The sequence below is a fragment of the Pleurodeles waltl genome, chromosome 3_1 (genome assembly GCF_031143425.1).
Source record: "Pleurodeles waltl isolate 20211129_DDA chromosome 3_1, aPleWal1.hap1.20221129, whole genome shotgun sequence".
Lineage (NCBI taxonomy): Eukaryota > Metazoa > Chordata > Amphibia > Caudata > Salamandridae > Pleurodeles > Pleurodeles waltl.
Window position 1 is genome coordinate 1,114,599,531 of NC_090440.1, and position 20,668 is coordinate 1,114,620,198.

General features: G+C 50.2%; 1 protein-coding gene across 1 annotated transcript in view; it reads right to left on the reverse strand.

Annotated features, from left to right (window-relative positions):
- LOC138283554 (transient receptor potential cation channel subfamily V member 5-like) overlaps positions 1-20,668 on the reverse strand; it is a 479,342-nt gene that overhangs the window by 150,461 nt on the left and 308,213 nt on the right. The gene's annotated exons all lie outside the window — the stretch shown is intronic.

A 20,668-nucleotide genomic window follows, 5' to 3' on the forward strand; every position in this document is an offset into this window, starting at 1 on the left:
TGACTTGCAATATCCTTATCATATATGGCGGGGGTACTTTATTCCGTATAATACATTGTCACATCATCACAGTTCCCACAAACCACTGAAATCCTTAGTGCATACCTCTTTTATATGAAAGCGATAACATGTTTACAAACATGAAGAATAGAAATAGTACAAAAGTATACACATCAAAGAAGATGTTATTTGTCGCAAAAAGATGTTAGAACCAATTTAAAACAAGTCATTAAAAAAAAAAAAAGACTGTGCAATAGCTGGAACTGTGTAGACACATGTTGAATGATTCTAACATTTCTATAATTACTGTAGGAATCTGACCTGGTGTGTGGTGAGTTCCTAAGGTACTTATGCCTTATACCAGGTCCAGGTATCCCCTATTAGTGTAGTGTAGGTAGTGTCTAGAAGCCAGGCTCTCTAGCGGTAACTGTGGATGAGCAGCCAAGGCTTATCTAGGAGACATTCAAACCTCATGCAATACCACTGTAGTCACACAGAACTTAAACACATAAAAAAGAATGCACTCAGTTTTACAAAAAAAAGGTACTTTATTATGGTAACAAGGTACCAAAAATACTATAGAGACAATACTCCCTTAGGAGGTAAGTAATACACAAGATATATGCACTAGTAGTCAGAAATAGGCATACGAACAGTTAGAAAACAATGCAAAGCAGTGCAAAACACAATAGAGAATAATTACCCTAGTGGGAGCGCAAACCATATGATAAAAAATAGAATGCAAGAGTTGTACCCCCACCTAGATAAGTGGAGTTTGTAGAGGGGCACTGGGGGTACCAGGAAAGCACAAAGATAAGTACCACAACACCCCCCCCCCCGGCGAGGAGGAAAGCAGGAGTAAATCACTATCACTCCCCCCAAAACACACACTAAGAAGAAAAGAAGAGAATTGCAAAACCTAGAGGCTACTGCAAGAAACCAACAGTGGATTTCTGAAGAGGAAGACAAGTGGAAGGAGGGTACCAAGTCCATAAGACAAAGCAGAGTCCAGTGGGGGCAGGACTCCTACCCATCAAGCTGAGTATGCAGGAGTTGATCGACGGTGAGGAAAGTCAGCACTGCAGCCCTGGAGTTGGAGTAGAGTTCCTGGAGGATGCAGGTGATGTCCCACCCCGGAAGGAAGATTGCAGTTGGGTTTAAATGGCACGATTCCACCACCAAGCCTTGGCACAGGCAAAACTCACCGTTGGCAGAAAGTGGTGCATCTGGGGACCAGGAAGGCTCAAGAGGACTTAACCCAGGAGGAGGAGTCAGAGGGGGGCCTCGGCATTGCAAAGAGCCCACAGAAGCACAGGCAGCACTCACAGGAGTCCCACAGGATGGGGACACAGACGTTGCAAACAGAGCCCATGCAGCACTATAAAAAAGGAGTTCCATGTCACAGGAGAGCCACTCAGGGAGCTGAGTGTCAGAGGAAGGAATGCTGGGGGTGGGGGATATACAATGCCTAAAGACCCCTCTGACGAACTGCCAACAGGCTTTGTCAGCTGCAAAAGATGATGTGCATGGGGGTACTGTCCTCCATGGGAAGGCAAGGGATTACCTCCACCAAAGTAGCACAGCTGGTAGAGAGGACCAATGGGACCACTTCCGACTACCACCCATGATGCGGGGTCCACGCAGCTCAGCAGGAGAGGGGATCCATGCAGCTGGTCGTCATTGTTGTTGGTGCCTGCAGATGCAGGGAAGTGACTCCTTCACTCCAAGGGAGATTCCTTCTCCTTTAATGTGCAGACTGAAGACGGGCTGTCCTCAGAGGATGCACAACTGGGGAAAAGTTGCAGAAGCTGGAAGGAGCCACGTAAATAATGTTGCAGGCGAAGTCTTTGTCTTTGTGCAGGTAGTTAAGTCCAGATGCAGTTTCTTCAGTCAGAAGTCGAGGTGGAGGTTGCAGAGGAATCCTGCTGGAATCTTGCAAGCCAAATCTGAGGAACCACCCAAAAGAGAGACCCTAACTAGCCCTTAAAGGTGGATTGGTCATCTAGCTGGGTGACCACCTATCAGGAGGGGGATTTAAAGTCACCTGCCTGGCCTGGCCACTCAGATGCTCTCAGAGTTCCCTGCCATCCTTGAAATCAAGATGGCAGAACCCAGGGAACCTCTGGAGGAGCTCTGGGCACCATCCCTGGGGTGGTTATGGACAGGGAAGTGGTCACTTCCCTTTCCATTGTGCAGTTTCATGCCAGAGCAGGGACTGGAGGTCCCTGAACTGGTGTAGACTGGTTTATGCATGGAGGGCACCAAATAAGCCCTTCAAAGCATACCAATGGCTTGCGGAAGCTACCCCTCCCATGTCCAGTAACTCCTATTTTCAAAGGGTGAGGGTGTAACACCCCTCTCCCAAAAGGAATCCTTTGTTCTGCCTTCCTGGGCTTGAGCTGCTCAAGCAACAGGAGGGCAGAAACCTGTCTGTGAGGTGGCAACAGTTTGGGCTGCCTGGAAAACCTCAGAAGGCTGGAATCATGCAACCAATACTTGCAAAAGTATTGGGGTATGATTCCAACATGTTTGATACCAAACATACCCAGGTTCGAAGTTACATTATGTAGCTGGACATAGGCAGTGACTATGGGGGTCATTCCGACCCTGGCGGTCATGGACCGCCAGGACCGGGGACCGCGGATGCACCGCCAACAGGCTGGAGGTGCATCCAGGCCAATTCTGACCGCGGCGGTAAAGCCGCGGTCAGAAAAGGGAAACCGGCGGTTTCCCGCCAGTTTTCCCCTGGCCTGCAGAATCCTCCATGGCGGCGCTGCCATGGGGATTCCGACCCCCATACCGCCAGCCTGGTTCTGGCGGTTTTGACCGGCAGAACCTGGCTGGCGATAATGGGTGTTGTGGGGCCCCTGGGGGCCCCTGCAGTGCCCATGCCACTGGCATGGGCACTGCAGGGGCCCCCTAACAGGGCCCCACAAAGATTTTCAGTGTCTGCATAGCAGACACTGAAAATTGCGACGGGTGCAACTGCACCCGTCGCACCCTTTCCACTCCGCCGGCTCCATTCGGAGCCGGCATCCTCGTGGAAGGGGGTTTCCCGCTGGGCGGGCGGGCGGCCTTCTGGCGGTCGCCCGCCAGCCCAGCGGGCAACTCAGAATGAGCGCCGCGGTCTTTTAACCGCGGTACGGTCTTCTGGCGGTTCCCGTTTGGCAGGCGGCGCCCGCCGCCAGCCAAACTCAGAATCACCCCCTATATGTGTACACACGTAAAATGATGTCCCCGCACTCACAAAGTCAAGTAAAATGGATCTGGAGTTTGTGGGGGCACCTCTGCCAGTGCAGGGGTACCCTCACAATTGTACCTGCAGCCTGCTCTCTGGGCTGTGAGGGCCTACCATAGCGGTGACTTCTAGTGACCTGGCGCAGTGACGTGTATTGAAAATGGGTGCATACACCCGGTTCACGCAGTCTGCAATAGCAGACCTGCAGAAGCCTTTGCATGGGCTCCCTATGGGTGGCAGAATAACTGCTGCAGTTCATAGGGATCCCCTGGAACCCCAATGCCCTGAGTACCTGGGTACCATAATAGAGGCTTACATGGGGGCACCAGTATGCCAATTGAGGAATGAAATACAGAGTTTTGGGAGAGAGAGCATAATCACTGGGGCCCTGGTTAGCAGGATCCCAGTGAAGACAGTCAAGAAGAAAAATGGGGTAACTATGCCAAGCAAGAGGGTACTTTCCTACAATTACTAAGGAGTGAAAAAATAAACATGTTGCCATAAATATCTCCTTTTTGCTTGTCCTGCTACTGCTAGGAAAATAGAGCAGAAGAAAGAAAGGCAATGTTTTTTTTGTTTTAAGTAGCTACTTTAGTTATGTTCTGTGATCTGACCTGCATTTCCCCTCAGCTTCTGGCTCTGGGATTGGGCACTGTGATGCCAGAACACAACTGTTATGTTATTACAGTTGAGTTCTGCATCATTACTTTATAATCTGTGACTGTGTGCGCCAGAAGTCGCCAAATATAAATAAATTAGACACTGTTGTGTATACAGGCGTTGTAGAATCCCATGTATTATATGAGAAATATTGCTTAGCCTATCATATGATTGTAAAATAAAACCTCAAACTTTCATAAAATTGAGGTCACGTAGACTATCATATTCAAGCCCTCCAGATATCAGCTAGTTTTAAACCACTGAACCATGATCTCTTCATACTCATTTTTTTTGCATAGACCCTAGTTAATATTTGAGCTGTTTTTTCTTCAGAATTTGAGATATTCTTATCTTACCTACATGTAAGCAAGGGTTTTGAGGCACCCAAACACCAGGAGAAGTGGAAAAAACATCAGGTGTACTTTGACATCATGTTGACAACACACAGTTGACTCCCTACTCTTAGCCATGGAGTGTAGAAAATATTTGAAAAAAAGGAAAATTATAAACCTTTTCAGTGGAGATGAAATTATAATACAGTTATAGTAAGCGCACTAAAGGAATTAGAAGATATTTAGGAGGTGACGCTAAAAGTCGCTGCATAATTCATAATATTCACTCCCTTGTTTGAAATCCTATTAAAAATGCCAAATGAAAAAACGGGGAAATATGGTAGGGGATGCACATCATCTGCATCTGGATTATTTTCAAAGAAGAAGAGGTAAAGGCCCATATTTATACTTTTTGACGCTAAACTGCGCTAACGCAGTTTAGCGTCAAAAAGTTTTGCGCCGTCTAACGCCATTCTGAAGCGCCATGCGGGCGCCGTATTTATGGAATGGCGTTAGACGGCGCAATCAGACCGGCGCTGCCTGGTTTGCGTGGGAAGAAACCACGTAGACCAGACAGCGCCGGCGTAGGGGGAAAATGGCGCATGGGCGTCTTAAAATGGGGCAAGTCAGGTTACGTCGAAAAAATCGTCTTAACCCGACTTGCGCCATTTTTTAACGACGCCCTTCCCCCATCAACATGACTCCTATCATTGTAAAGATAGGAGTCATGCCCCCTTGCCCAATGGCCATGCCCAGGGGACTTCTGTCCCCTGGGCATGGTCATTGGGCATAGTGGCATGTAGGGGGGCACAAATAAGGCCCCCCTATGCCACCAAAATAAAATATAAAAAATAAAAAATAAAACTTACCTGAACTTACCTGAATGTCCCTGGGGTGGGTCCCTCCATCCTTGGGGGTCCTCCTGGGGTGGGCAAGGGTGGCAGGGGGGGTCCCTGGGGGCATGGGAGGGCACCTGTGGGCTCATTTTGAGCCCACAGGCCCCTTAACGCCTGCCCTGAGCAGGCGTTAAAAAGTGGCGCAAATGCGCCGTTTTTAGCCACGCCAACTCCCGGGCGTCTCTTTTGCCCGGGAGTATAAATACCACGTAAAGTCCTGGGAGTCATTTTTTAGACGGGAACGCCTCCCTTGCATATCATTAACGCAAGGAAGGGGTTCACGCTAAAAAATGACGCACATTCCGGGAACTTTGGCGCTATTCGCCTCTAACGCCATAGTATAAATATGGCGTTAGTTGGCGTTAGTTTTGCGTCGAAATTGCGTCAAAAAAAACGACGCAATTTCGGCGCAAACGGAGTATAAATATGGCCCAAAATGTTTGTTATGAAGGCAACCACAGGTAGTAAATAACCACTCCCCTGAAGCGATTAGCATCCCCATAAGTTGTAAACCTGATGCTGTTGCAGATATTTTGTAAAACTGATTTTATGAAATAATGACCTGGTGTAAATATTGCTAGAGGTAATGGGCATACAAAAACATGTGATTTAGTGCATATTCCCAGAATACAAATACCACTAGGAAGCAACATGTAACACCAGCAGTTAAAGCAGTCCATTGATTGTGATCGTTTACTTTTATGGGGAGTGATTGAAACGCAACGCTAACATGCATTTGCCCTTTAATATTTTGTTTCACATTGTGAGAATATATTTGACATGAAGAACCTACTTTTTCTATAGACCTGTCAGTTTTAATGGCGTTCCTAACCATTCACGCTTTGAAAACGCTGCTTATCCTGCACTTGATCAAAGTAAGTTTGTGAAGGTGTTCAGTGTAATAAATCACCTGTAAAGAGTTTGTGAATCCCCACTGTGAGAAAGTAGCATCTTTCTATCATGGTTACCCCCACTTTTGGCCTGTTTGTGAGTGTGTGTCAGTGTGTTTTTACTGTCTCACTGGGATCCTGCTAGCCAGGACCCCAGTGCTCATAGTCAAAACGCTATTTGTCAGTATGTTTTGCCTGTCTCACTGGGATTCTGCTAACCTGGACCCAAGTGCTCATAGTTTGTGGCCTAATGTGTGTGTTGTCAATAGTGCTTAACTGTGTCACTTAAGGTCTGCTAACCAGAGCTATAGTGCTTATGCTCTCTCTGCTTCCAAATTAGTCACTATAGTTTAGTGACTTCACATTCCAATTCCAATTGGCACACTGGACCCCCCTTAAAAGTCCCTAGTATATGGTACCCAGGTACCCAGGGCATTGGGGTTCCAGGAGATCCTTATGGGCTGCAGGATTTCTTTTGCCACCCATAAGGAGCTCAGACAAAGCTTCCTTCAGGACTGCCATTGCAGCCTGAGTGAAATAGTACACACACTATATCACAGCCATTTTCAATGCACTTAAGTAACTTATAAGTCACTTATATGTCTAACCTTCATTTACTGAAGGCTACCTGCAAAGTTACTAAGTGTGAGGGTACCCTTGCACTAGCAAAGGTGACCCCACGCTGTCCAGGGCCAATTCCCCGGACTGAGTGCAGGGATACCATTACACATGTGCACTACGTATACGTCAATACCTATATGTAGCTTCACAATGGTAGCTCCGAATATGGCCATGTGAGGTGTCTAAGATCATGGAATTGTCCCCCCATTCCAAATCTGGTATTGGGGGCCAATCCCATGCATCCTGTGGGCTCCACCATGGACCCCTAGTACTGCCAAACCAGCTCTCTGATGCTTGCACTGCAGCTACAGCTACTGCCACCTCACAGACAGGGTTCTGCCCTCCTGGGGTCTGAGCAGCTCAGTCCCAGGAAGGCAAAACAATGCATTTCCTTTGGAAATAGGTGTTGCAGGCTTGGGAGGGGTTGCTTCCCAGAGCCTCTGGAATTGCTTTGAAGAGCACATATGGTGCCCTCCTTGCATAAACCAGTCTACACCAGTTCAGGGACCCCCAGTCCCTGCTCTGGTGTGAAACTGGACAAAGGAAAGGGGAGTGACCACTCCCCTGTCCATCACCACCACAGGGGTGGTGCCCAGAGCTCCTTCAGTGTGTCCCTGGCATTATCAATCTAGTTTTTCAAGGTGTGGGGACACTCTGGAGATCTCTGAGTGGCCAGTGCCAGCAGGTGACGTCAGAGACCTCTCCTGATAGGTGCATACCTGGGTAGTTAGCCTATCCCCCCTCGACTATTTAGGATCTCTCCTCTGGCTTGCTCTTCAGATTCAGCTTGCAAGACTCCTCCATGAATCCTCTCAGCCTCTGCTTCAGATTCTGACCGTCGGATCAACCGCAGACTGCTCTAGGAACCACTGTAACTGCAATAAAGTATCCAGGACAAATCCTATGACCTGCAACTTCAGATACAGCCAGCATTTGCAACAGTTTCCTAGGTGTGCATGCTCTGAGGACTCCCTGACTTCACCCTGCACCAGAAGAACCAAAGGAATCTCCCGTGGAGTGACAGAGTCACTTCCCTGCTCCTGCAGGCACCTTCCAAGATGACGACCGGTTCTCTGGGACCCCTCTCCTGACAACGAGCGTGCTCCCTGGAACACAGGTGGTGGACCAACACGACCCAGACTGTCCTAAGGTCCAGCTGTCCAAGTTTGGTACAGTACCCCCATGCACCGCGTCATCTCCAGCTCCTTGGGCTTCTGTGCACTTCTTCCAAGAATCCTTTGTGCACAGAAGCTCAGGTCCTCACCACTCCATCCTGCGACGCACAACTCGCTGAGTTGTTCTCCGGTGGCATGGGACCTTCTTTTGTTGTGCTGCACCAACCACATTTCGCATCCTCTTTGTCTCCGTGTCCTGGAACTCACGTGGGTGCTGCCTAGCCATTTGTAGGCTCTCTCCAGTGTTGGGAGTCCCCTCTGCCTCCTCAGTCCGAGTTGAGGCCCCCAAGCCCCTCCTGGGTCCAGACAACAACATTTTGACGCAAACCGCGACCTTGCTTGACCCAAGGCTTGTTGGACGAATCCAACGACACAAACAGCCTGCATCCAACCTCTCGACGTGGGCATCTCCAGCACCATGCAGAAACCTGCAGCCATCTTCTTTGGTGTTCTTTTGCAGACTTCTTCTAACTGGAGAATCCTCTTTTGCACCATCTTCTTGGTTGGCAGGGGCTCCTGTCCTTCCTGGAATCTTCTGCAACTTCTGGACTTGGTTTCCTCTCTTCACAGGTCTTCAGGTCCAGGAATCCACATTTTGTTGCTTGAAGTCTTGCTTGGTTCTTGCAATAACTCTTATCACAACTTGTAGTGTGTCCTGAGGAAACCTGCCGTACATTATTCCTACTTTCCTGAGCTCTGGGGTGGGGTATTTTACTTACCGTTGGTGTTCTCTTACACTCCCAGCACCCCTCTACACACTACACTTGCCTAGGGGGGAATTGTGATTTGCATTCCACTTTTTTAGTATATGGTTTGTGTTGCCCCTAGGCCTATTGCATTCTATTGCATTTTCTACTGTTTGCACTATTCCATGCCTGTTTACTTACATGATTTTGGTTACTAGTGTATATATTGTGTATAATACTTGCCTCCAGAAGGAGTATTGCCTCTGAGATACTTTTGGCCTTGTGTCACTAAACTAAAGTACCTTTATTTTTGGTAACACTGAGTATTGTCTTTTATTGTGTATAAGTACTGTGTAACTATAGTAGTATTGCAGGAGCTTTGCATGTCTCCAAGTTCAGCCTAAGCTGCTCTGCTACAGCTACCTCTAGACAGCCAAAGCTGCTAGAACACTGCCTACATTTCACTAATAAGGGATAACTGGGCCTGGTATAGGGTGTAAGTATTTTAGGTACCCACTGCAAACCAGGCCAGCCTCCTACACCCACAACCTTCAAGATGTGTGGGTGTTCACTGAATTTCACAACTGAACCCTCTGGAATGTCCACAAATCAGAGTCTATGGCGGTCATTACAACATTGGCAGTAAAAGCTGCTTACCGGCGTGCAGAAGACCGCCAACACACCACTGCGGCCGTGGAAATCCGCCACAGCTATTATGACCCACAGCTCGGAATCCGCCAAAATTCAGACACCCACACAAGTCCGCCACACCAAAGGTCAGTGATAAACTGGCAAAAACAAATCCTCCACCGTCACGCCAACAGAAATACACCCACACTATCACGACACACGAAACCAGGTGGCGGTCTTTAAACCGCGGTATTCCATTGGCGGTACACACCGCCGCGCTCAAAATACACACACATATACAAAACACTACCACATTGGACAATTAAAAATACACACACCTGATACACACACCACTCACACACACCCATTGCAATATAAAACACACACCCACATCACCCACAATCCCCTACGACCAAAATTACTGAGAGAAGGCCAGAGAGAGACACCACAAACAACTACCAAGCATCTACAGGCACACAATACCATCACCCACAGAACTTCCATGCACCTCACAAAACACACCAATAAATATCACCCCACTTATCACTACACACCCCACCCCACACATCACCCACACCACCCCATGGCACGGCAAAGACACCCCAGGTTCTCTGAGGAGGAGCTAAGGGTCATGGTGCAGGAAATCGTCCGGGTAGAGCCACAGCTATTCGGATCACAGGTGCAGCACACCTCCATAGCTAGGAAGATGGAGCTATGGCCAAGAATAGTTGACTGGGTCAACGCAGTGGGACAGCACCCAAGAAATAGGGATGACATCAGGAAGAGGTGGAACGACCTACGGGGGAAGGTGCCTTCCGTGGTCTCAAGACACCACCTTGCGGTTCAGAGGACTGGCAGCGGGCCCCCACCTCCTCCCCCACAACTAACAACATGGGTGGAGCAAGTCTTGGCGATTCTGCATCCTGAGGGCCTCGCAGGAGTAGATGGAGGAATGGACTCTGGTAAGTCAAATCTTAACTATTACATCCCCCACCCTACTTGCATGCTATCACATACCCCCGCCCTCACCCTCACGCCCATCACACCAACTCCTCACAAATGTCCCAACATCACAAACAACAAATCCCAACACTAAGCCCTGCATGCAACAACAAAGCATGGACACCCATCACCAAAGCATGGCCACTGCACATACCCATACACCCACCTAAACCACCATCACACAAGGTCCCACACAGGAATGCAAGCACTAGGGTACAAGGTCACCCACCTATTGCACACCATAGCACACACAGATGTAATAAACATCCTTTTATACCCCTGCAGGACCCCTACCCAACGTCACCGGACAGGGGGGTCCACACATGTCTACACCACCAACAGAAGAGGCCCACACTGATGACAGCAGCTCTGTCCAACTAGCTCTAGATGACCAGCCCGGCTCATCGGGGACCTCTGGACAGTCGGCTCCCCTGACAGAGTCACAGGCCACCACAGAGCCTCCCCCCCTCTGGAAACACCAGCACAGCACCCACCCAGCGGGCCCATACCTCTGTCCCCAGGACACGTCAATCAGCAGTGTGTCCACCACTACAGGGAACCCAGGCTAACCCACCACCCCAACAACAACAGGGACCTGGGGGCAGTGGAAGTGGGCACAGGGTCCAGAGGACGGAGGCCCAGGAACACAGGGGAACTGGGTGGGCTGCTGTGCGACAGGGGAGGACAGGCCAAGGGAACCCACTCTCCACGAGGCCCTCTCCAACATCATGGGAGCCTACCACCACTCCCAGGAGGTGATGGCAATGGTACTGGACAAGTTTCAGGAGACCCAGCGCCTGCAGGAGGAACAGTATTTGGGCTTCAGGGAGGAACTCAGATCCATCAATTCCACCCTGGACACCATCGTAGGGGTGCTGAAGGAAGTACTCAACACCAGGAGGGACACTGTGGCACAACAAGGCGCCCCTGACACTAGCCTGGATGATGAACTGCCCACCACCTCCGCCGGCGCTAGTGGACGGGAGGCACCGCCACAGGACCACCTCACCAGCACCCCACCCCCTGCAGAGGGAGATCCACCCCGCAAACGGTCCCTGAGATCCAGGACAAAGACAGAGAACAATGCCAAGACCCCCGCCAAGAAGTGAGACCACCCTGAATGTCTTCTTTCTGTCCCACTTTGTCACCCTGTCCATCCTCAAACTGCCCCAGCTCCACTTCCTATGCCCATTTGGGCAATGCACCTGTGAGACTAATAGACTGGACTCTGCCATGGACATTCCTCCACCATCACCCCTCACCATTTTACAACCCCCTCCAATATTGAGCACTTAAATAAACACCCTTGAAGCTCAAAACAATCTGGAGTCACTCTGTGATTTCGAAATAGTGTATTAGCAATTACAGTGTCAAAATGCTCCTTCAAATGTAATGTCAACATACCTATGTCACACAGCTGTAGTCCATGAGGAAACAAAGCAGATGTCACACAGTGGGACCCACATCTGTGAAATCGTAAGGGAAAGTGACAACCCAGTGACCATACACTGGGTGAAAACGACAGACAGTAGAGAAGTAGTAGTGTTAAAGTACATGTAGTAGGTAGGTTTGTATTCTTACCTGTGTCTCACTGGAAATATTGCAGGATCACCGAGTTCCTGTTATCGATGTCCTCATTTCTGCTTCCTCGTCTTGACTGTCCACAGGGTCCACAGCTGCAACAACACCGCCATCTGGACCATCCTCCTGCAGAAAAGGCACCTGTCGTTGCAAAGCTAAGTTGTGAAGCATACAGCAGGCCACGATGATCTGGCACACCTTCTTTGGTGAGTAGAATAGGGATCCACCTGTCATATGGAGGCACCTGAACCTGTCCACTCTATTATCCGCCGAGTTCGCCCATGGGCCTCATTGTAGCGTTCCTCTGCCCTTGTCCTGGGGTTCCTCACTGGGGTCAGTAGCTATGACAGGTTGGGGTAACCAGAGTCACCTGCAAATGGCGAGGGACAACTGTTAGACACACACTAACCTGTAGGGATATTCCCAGACCCAGAGAACCATTCCCACTGACTGCTTCCAGATGCTCACCTAATAGCCACACATGGTGCCTCTGGAGTTGACCCATTACATAAGAGATGCTGCTATTCCGCAGGATGAAAGTGTCATGCACTGAGCCAGAGAATTTGGCATTCACATGGGAGATGTACTGGTCTGCCAAACACACGATCTGCACATTCATGGAATGATGACTCTTCCGGTTTCTGTACACCTGTTCACTCATGCCGGGGGTACCAAAGCCACATGTGTCCCATCAATGACACCTATGATGTTGAGGATATGTCCCAGGGTATAGAAATAACCTTTCACTGTAGGCAAATCCTCCACCAGAGGGAAAACGATGTAGCTCCGCATGTGTTTCAGCAGGGCAGACAACACTCTGGACAACACGTTGGAAAACATAGGCTGGGACATCCCTGATGAAATGGCCACCGTTGTTTGAAATGACCCACTTGCAAGCAAATGGAGTACTGACAGCACCTGCACTTGAGGGGGGATTCCTGTGGGATGGCGGATAGCTGACATCAGGTCTGGATACAACTGGGCACACAGTTCCAGGATTGTGGCACGATCAAGCCTGTAGGTGATGATCACATGTCTTTCCTCCATTGTCGACAGGTCCACCAGCGGTCTGTACACTGGAGGATGCCGCCATCTCCTCACATGTCCCGGTAGACGGTGCCTATGAAGGACAACAGCGAGCACAGAGTCAACCAACTCAGAGGTACGTACCCACAGGTTACACAGAACACGAATCATAATCTGAAATTTGGCCTGTCTGAGTGTTGAGGCAGGCCTAGGTATGTGTGACGCAGTTAAAAATGAAGCCATGTGGGCCCCTGAAATGGCGGCTGCCTGACGTGTAAAGTGGGACAATGGGATGTGAGGTAACTGCGCTGGCGTCGTACACCGTCACGGTAGGCGGTCGAAGACCGCGGTGCAATTCTGCATTGGTTAACATTGGACCCTATGAGTCCCAGGAACCAATGACGATGTACGCCGGCTATGACGGCACGCACCACTGCGGACTTGACCGCCATTTTCTATCTGTTCAATCACTCGATACCTGATCTTCGACAGGGGAGGACCTTCACTGCAAGTGCTGCTGTGACCTCGGTCTGGAAGAGACAATGGCTTGTGCGTCTGGGGAAGGGGCCTCTGCCTTCACATCAGAGGAGTTGGAGAAACTCGTGGATGGGGTCCTCCCCCAGTACACGCTACTCTACGGTCCTCCAGACAAACAGGTAAGTACACTGGGAGCAAGCTGTATGGGCTATGCCTGTGTGGAGTGGGGTGGATGAAAGATGGGGGGGGAGAATGAGGCATGCATGAAACGACGGTGAGTGCATGTGCCACATGGCAAGGATAGGGATGGGGGCCAATGACTGTGATGGTGCAGTTGGTAATAACTTTTCTTTTCCCCCTGTACAATTCATGTAGGTGAGCCCCCACCAGAAAAAGGATATTTGACGTGCCATCGCCAAGGACATCTGGACCCTGGTGGTCTACCACAGACGGAGCACCCACTGCCGTAAGAGATGGGAGGACATTTGCCGCTGGAGCAAGAAGACGGTGGAGGCCCAGCTGGGGATGGCCTCCCAACGTGGCAGGGGTGCCTGTCGCACCATGACCCCCTGATGTTCAGGATCCTGGCGGTGGCGTACCCGGAGTTGGATGGGCGCTTGAGGGCATCACAGCAGCCACAAGTGGGTGCGTACACACTCATTCTGCTGATTTTGCGTGCAGTGGAGGTGTCTGGGTGGGGGAGGTGGGCTGTGGCTTTCCCTAGGCCAGGGCGAGTGAGCTAGTTAGGTCCCCTTGTTCTGGCAGACCCTGTGGCACCCCACCCCACCTGTGTACTGCGCCAACTACACCTAGTCAGGCTCCTGTGTCATCCATGTGTGCAGATGTCGGCCATAGCCTTGTAGGCCATGTCCCAGGGATTGTACAGTGGAGCCCAAGTGCGTGGCGTAGTGCAGGGGACTTCTGTGTCTGTCGTGTCCACCAACGGTAGCGATAATGCATGCACTCAACATGTCTTTCTTCTGTCGCCCCCCCCCTTTTTGTGGTCTCCCTGTTCTTGTGTGCATTAGCATCATCAGGCGGAGGAGCAGTGGCACCGGAGCAGGAGGGAGCTGCACCCCACATGGCCCTGGAGGGCGAGACAACAGACTCGGAGTTCACCAGTGGGACGGAGGGCGAGGGGAGCTCAATGGCAGGGACAAGAGCTGACACCAGTGACACAAGCTCGTCCTCTGATGGGAGCTCCCTTGTGGTGGCGGCAACATCTGTGCCCCCGCATCTACAGGTACAGCCACCACCCCCCCTACCAGCACAGCCCTTCCCAGCAGCCCCTCAGCCTTTGCCCCGTGCCCACTCACCCAGGAGGGTGGGCATCACCTTCGCCCCAGGCACCTCAGCCCCTGCCCCAGTCACCCCTGCTGCTCTCAGTGAGGAGGCCATTGACCTCCTCAGGTCCCTCACTGTTGGGAAGTCTACCATTTTGAATGCCATCCAGGGTGTAGAAAGGCAGTTGCAATAAACAAATACATTCCTGGAGGGCATTCATTCTGGTCAGGCGGCCCTTCAGCGAGCTTTTCAGACTCTGGCCTCAGCACTGATGGCAGCCATTGTCCCTGTCTCTAGCCTCCCCCCTCCAACTTCCTCCACCCAGACCCAATCCCCTCTACCTCAGCCTATCCCAAGCACACATTCAGACCAGCATGCACACACCTCAACACACAAGGGAAGCTCAGCCAAACATAAGCACCACACATCCCACAGGCACTCACTCAAGCATCACACACATGCAGACACACCAACATCCACTGCCTCCACTGTGTCCCCCTCCTCCTCGTCTCCCTCCTCCCTCCCAGTCTCGTTTACACTCACACCTGTATGCACTACATCTACAGCCACTACTTCCATCATCAGCACACACACCTCCACACCCCGCTCACGTGCAGTCACCACCCCCACTGCCATTCACACGTCCCCTGTGTCCTCTCCCAGTGTGTCTGTGACGCCACGTCCCAAGATACACAAACGCAGGCACACACCCACCCAACAGCCATCCACCTAACGACAGCCTCCAGCCCATGCACCTTCACCCAAAGTCACCAAACAAACACCTCCTACAACCACAACCTCCACCTCCACTCCCAAACCCCCTCCAGCTACCCGTCCCAGTGTTACCAAGAAACTTTTCCTGTCCAACCTTGACCTCTTTCCCTCACCTCCCCCACCCCGTCCGTCTCCTAGGGCCCGACTCTCCAGGTCCCAACCTAGCACCTCAGCCACAACATCTCCGGGACCAGTGGTAACTGTAGTCACCGGAATCTGGAGTGCACCGGGCAGCAGGGCAGCCAATGTGGCACGGACCCACAGCACGGACAGTCCCCCACCTGTCAAGCATCAGAAGTTGGCCAGAGCCCGGCGGGAGAAGGGGAAGACTCCAGCCACCAAAGCCACTCCCAGGGGTACAGGTTGGAGTGTGGAGTCAGCTGCAACACCTTCCAAGGTGGGGAAGGGCCACAAGAAAGTGAGCAAGTCTGGGAAGAGCAGCACGGCGGAGAAGACCGCCATCATCCCTGCTGCCCAGGAGGCCACCGCCATCATCCCCGCTGGCCAGGAGGCCACCGCCACCCACCCAGACGCCCAGGTGGCCACCGCCAGCACCAGCCCAGCTGCCCAGGAGGCCACCGCCAGCACCAGCCCTGCTGCCCGGGAGGCCATCGCCAGCACCAGCCCTTCTGCCCAGGAGGCCACCGCCAGCACAAGCCCTGCTGCCCAGGAGGCCATCGCCAGCACCAGCCCTGCTGCCCAGGTGGCCACCGCCAGCACCAGCCCTGCTGCCCAGGAGGCCACCGTTAACACCAGCCCAGCTGCCCAGGAGGCCACCACTAGCACCAGCCCAGCTGCCCAGGACAGGACCGCCAGCACCAGCCCAGCTGCCCAGGACAAGGACCGCCAGCACCAGCCCAGCTGCCCAGGACAGGACCGCCAGAACCAGCCCTGCTGCCCAGGACAGGACCACCAGCACCAGCCCCGCTGGGCCAAGAAGGACCACCAGCACGAGCCCCGCTGGGCCATGAAGGACCGCCAGCAGCTGAGTCACTGCAAAGGACCCCTCCGCCACAAGCACCGCTGAACAGGGCACCGCCACCACAAGCACCGCTGGCCCATGAGCTCCAAGGGCACTGACGCTACTGAGTCCCACCGACTGTAGAGACTTGAGAGACTGTGGCTTTGCACTCCCCAGGATTGAACAGTGGACAAACCACCCACTGTAGAGACTTGAGAGACTGTGGCTTTGCACTCCCCAGGATATGGCAGTGGGCAACCCACCCACTGTAGAGACTTGAGAGACTGTGGCGTTGCACTCCCCAGGATTGAACAGTGGGCAAACCACCCACTGTAGAGACTTGAGATACTGTGGCTTTGCACTCCCCAGGATTGAACAGTGTGCAACCCACACACTGTAGAGACTTGAGAGACTGTGGCTTTGCACTCCCCAGGATATGGCAGTGGGCAACCCACCCACTGTAGAGACTTGAGAGACTGTGGCTTTGCACTCCCTAGGGTTGAACAGTGGGTAAACCAGCCACTGTAGAGACTTGAGAGACTGCAGCTTTGCACTCCCCAGGATATGGCAGTGGGCAACCCACCCACTGTAGAGACTTGAGAGACTGTGGCTTTGCACTCCCCAGGATAGAACAGTGGACAAACCACCCACTGTAGAGACTTGAGACACTGTGGCTTTGCACTCCCCAGGATATGGCAGTGGGCAACCCACCCACTGTAGAGAATTGAGAGACTGTGGCTTTGCACTCCCCAGGATTGAACAGTGGGCAGCCCACCCACTGTAGAGACTTGAGAGACTGTGGCTTTGCACTCCCCAGGATTGGACAGTGGGCATGTGGCCCCCTCGTGGATTTGGCGTCGTGCACTCAACCAGCTGAGGTGCCCCCCTTTCCCTTCCCCCGGAGGTGCCTGTTTTATTGCTATCTGATGCCCCTGCAGTGTTCTCTCCGTCATTTCGGGGATTGAGTGTGGGCCTCGCCCATACCGTGTGGGCCCAGTGTTTCACGGACTTCAATGGAGCACTACCTGGACTACTAATCTTGGTGTATATTTTGTTTATAGTGTATATATATACTTTTGTGTACTGGATTTTATTATATTACAATGTTTACACTCATTTCCTTTTGTCATTGCATTCTTCCCGGGGGGGTTGGGGGTGTAACTGTTGTGTATCATGCTGTATTAGTGTATGTGTTGTCGTGGGTGAGGGTGGGGGTGGGGGTGTTGCATGTGTGTGTGTCCCTGTTTTTTCCCTCCCCCTTCCTCTGTGTTGTAGGTGCAGTACTCACCATGGTCTTCACCACCGGCATTCGTGCTCCTGGTAGAGGAGCAAGAAGATAAGGGCTGGCAGGATGTGGAGTTCGGGTTGCTTGGCATCCGGATTCCTCGTGGGGTGTGTAGAGGTGAGCGTTTTCCCTTCAAAGTCCTGTTTCCGCCGTGTTTTTGTTCGCGTGAATCCGCCCCGGAAAAGGTGGCAGATTGGTAGGTTGTGATACTGTGGGCGGAACATTGTCCTCCGCCTGTCTGTTGGCGGTGACCGCCAAGCTGTTTGTTTGTACCGCCGTGGCGGTCGGAGTATTAAAGTGGCTGTCTTTGTTGGCGGTTTCCGCCACAGTCATAATTCCATTATTTTTTTTCGACGGCCTGTTGGCGGCCTTACCGCCGCTTTAACACCGACCGCCAGGGTTGTAATGACCACCTATATTTTGTACCGTGTTGCACAGCAAGTTAGTAGAAAATGTTCTCAATTTATTTTCAGTGGTCATGTCTTTTCTAGTTATGGCACAGGCTAAATTCCAGATTTTACAATTCCTAAAGTTTACCAGTTCATTTGAGAATATGCCAGTGCATACTATGGTAAAATCAGTGCCTTATATTAGTGTACTTGAAGGTGATAGGCACCAACATTATTGTTTGGGGACATAAACTTATTTTTTATCATCATTCTTTTACCTGGATCAAGAGAAAAAAGTCAAAAATAGAAGAGGAGAGATGGAAGAGAAATTGATAGGGAAAGCTTGGCAAAGATAGAAAGCATGGATGAAAACAATGCAAGAGAGAGAGGTGGATGTAGAGGTGAGAAGAAAGGCATGAGGTGAGATTAGGCATAAGCAGCTTTGATACTGGCAACAGTGGCATTAGGCAGCATCAGCAGTAGGCTCTTTAGAAAATGTTGAGCTTCTGCGTTTATGTTTTTGCCAGATTAAGCATAAGGCACAATAATCCAATCATTCCATAAATAGTCCACTGGTCAGTACTATCCTATGGTAGATTGAGGGAGTAGATTTCTCAAAATATTAACAGAGAACCTCATTCTTTTGTCTTCTGCTTTGATTGGAGGAATAAATCAGAACTTGGAAATTAATAAGATTATTATAATAATTTGGTTATGTATTCAATAGTGGCATCTTCCAGGGATCATGACCCTATGAAGGGAATGATATCCGTAAGAAAGTAGATTATTATTTGGAGTGGGTGAATGCCAACTTCAAAGAATAATCACAAACTTTGTCAGGGTGAACCCTCAAAGTCACTAAATTAACCTAAGCTCAACAACTTGTTGAAGACATTGGGTTGTTAGTTGAGGGGGTTAAACCCTACTCAAGCAGCAACTACAATCCTTGTCAGGGTGAAAAGTCACTAAATTAACCTGTATTTAATCCTCTGGTTGCTTGGCACAAAAGCAGCCAGGAGGAACTGTCAAGTATTTATGCAGCACAAAAATAGACTCCTGTTGTAGTAACGAGACTGCTGGATTTTGGCTGGCAGCACCATCAAGTATGGGGGACTGAGTCTGATCCCACACCATGGGACAGTTGTCGGCATAACACTTCCAGCTAGCTAGCAGCAAATCACCAATACCAAAGGTAAGAGTGATCTGTGGCATTCTATAGTATGACACTCAGACTCCTCAAGGAAGTTGTGGTGGAACAGATCGCACCCTTTTCTCTCAGTTATACAGGTCTCATACTTGCAGAGACAAATAAAAGACGGATCTTGGTTCAATAGATTTCACTGAAGCAACTGTGTTCTTTGTTGAAATGCATGAATTGTGATTATGAGGATAATGAAACACATTGTTATTACGGCAATAAACAGGCGAATGAGACAAAAGAAGAATCCCACCATGTTATCACAATAGATTGTCTAACATCTCTATCTAAACAACTAATTTTCTACATGAGAGCAAGTAGCAGTGCTAACCCTAACCCACCCTTCTGGTCCAGGGAAGGAAGCCCAAACCTCATACCTGTTTTCAGAGGTAAAGAAGAGGTCTATTAGTCTGCTGGGAGTCCTCTCACGTAGACAAAGAGGAACCAAAGGGTTTCAACAGAAACTGCGACTAAGTGCAGCATGATATGGCAAGCTGTCTAGAATGTCCCCTCTAGGATGGTATGGGCAGTGTGATGTTTTATAATAGCATATCTGTTGTTCTAAGAACTGCCCTGATGTGACAAAATGTATTTTTTTGTGTAGGGTAGACAATGTACCCTTTGGACCGGCAATACCCGCTAAACATAATGTAAAGCCTTGAGTTGAGCACAAATTGAAAATGTCATGCAAAGAAATAAATAACAGATTCTGCATCGAAGGACAACTGACAAGAGGAATAAAAACATCTCCAATAAATTAAGCTTTGCTAAAGTAATAAAAAGTATAAAAGCGAAAAGTAACTAGGTGAGAGAGCACCAGCCTCAGACCCAGGGCTAAATAATGGGCTCCTGTAAATGGTAAGAAAAACCTCATGACAGTAATAAAGTGAAAACACAATATAAGAAAAATCCCAAACACATTTAGAAAAATAGTATGAATTTTAATAAATAAAATTATACCAGGAAGTAAAAAAAAAAAAAAATTAGTAGAACCAGATACATGCAATTTAAACATTTTAAGTAGATATAGGCTCTCCTTATGACATTGGCGGTAAATCCCGCTTACCGCCATGCCGATTGCCGCCAACATAACGTCGCCGCGGTGGATAACCTGCAAGCATATTATGACACACACATACCAATCCGTCACTCTACAGCCACACACAAGTCCACCAGCCCAAATGTCAGTGATAAACTGGCGGAATCCAAACCCACACCGTTACGCCAACAGAACTACGCGCATAGCATTATGACCCATGAATCACCGCAGCGGACATTAAATGGCGGTAAACCATTGGCGGTACATACCACTGCGCTCAAAATACACACACTCAAACAAAACCACACCACATTGAACAACTCAAACTACACTCTCCTGACAAACATACACACACCACGCCCACACCAATATAAAACACGAACCAACATTACACAAAAACCTTTACGACTAGAAAGAATTGCACCAGAGAGAGACAGCAAGAGCACCCACACAACCAGAGTCACCTAACATCACCTATACACTATCCACGCATCTTACATCACACACCCCAACACATCACCCCA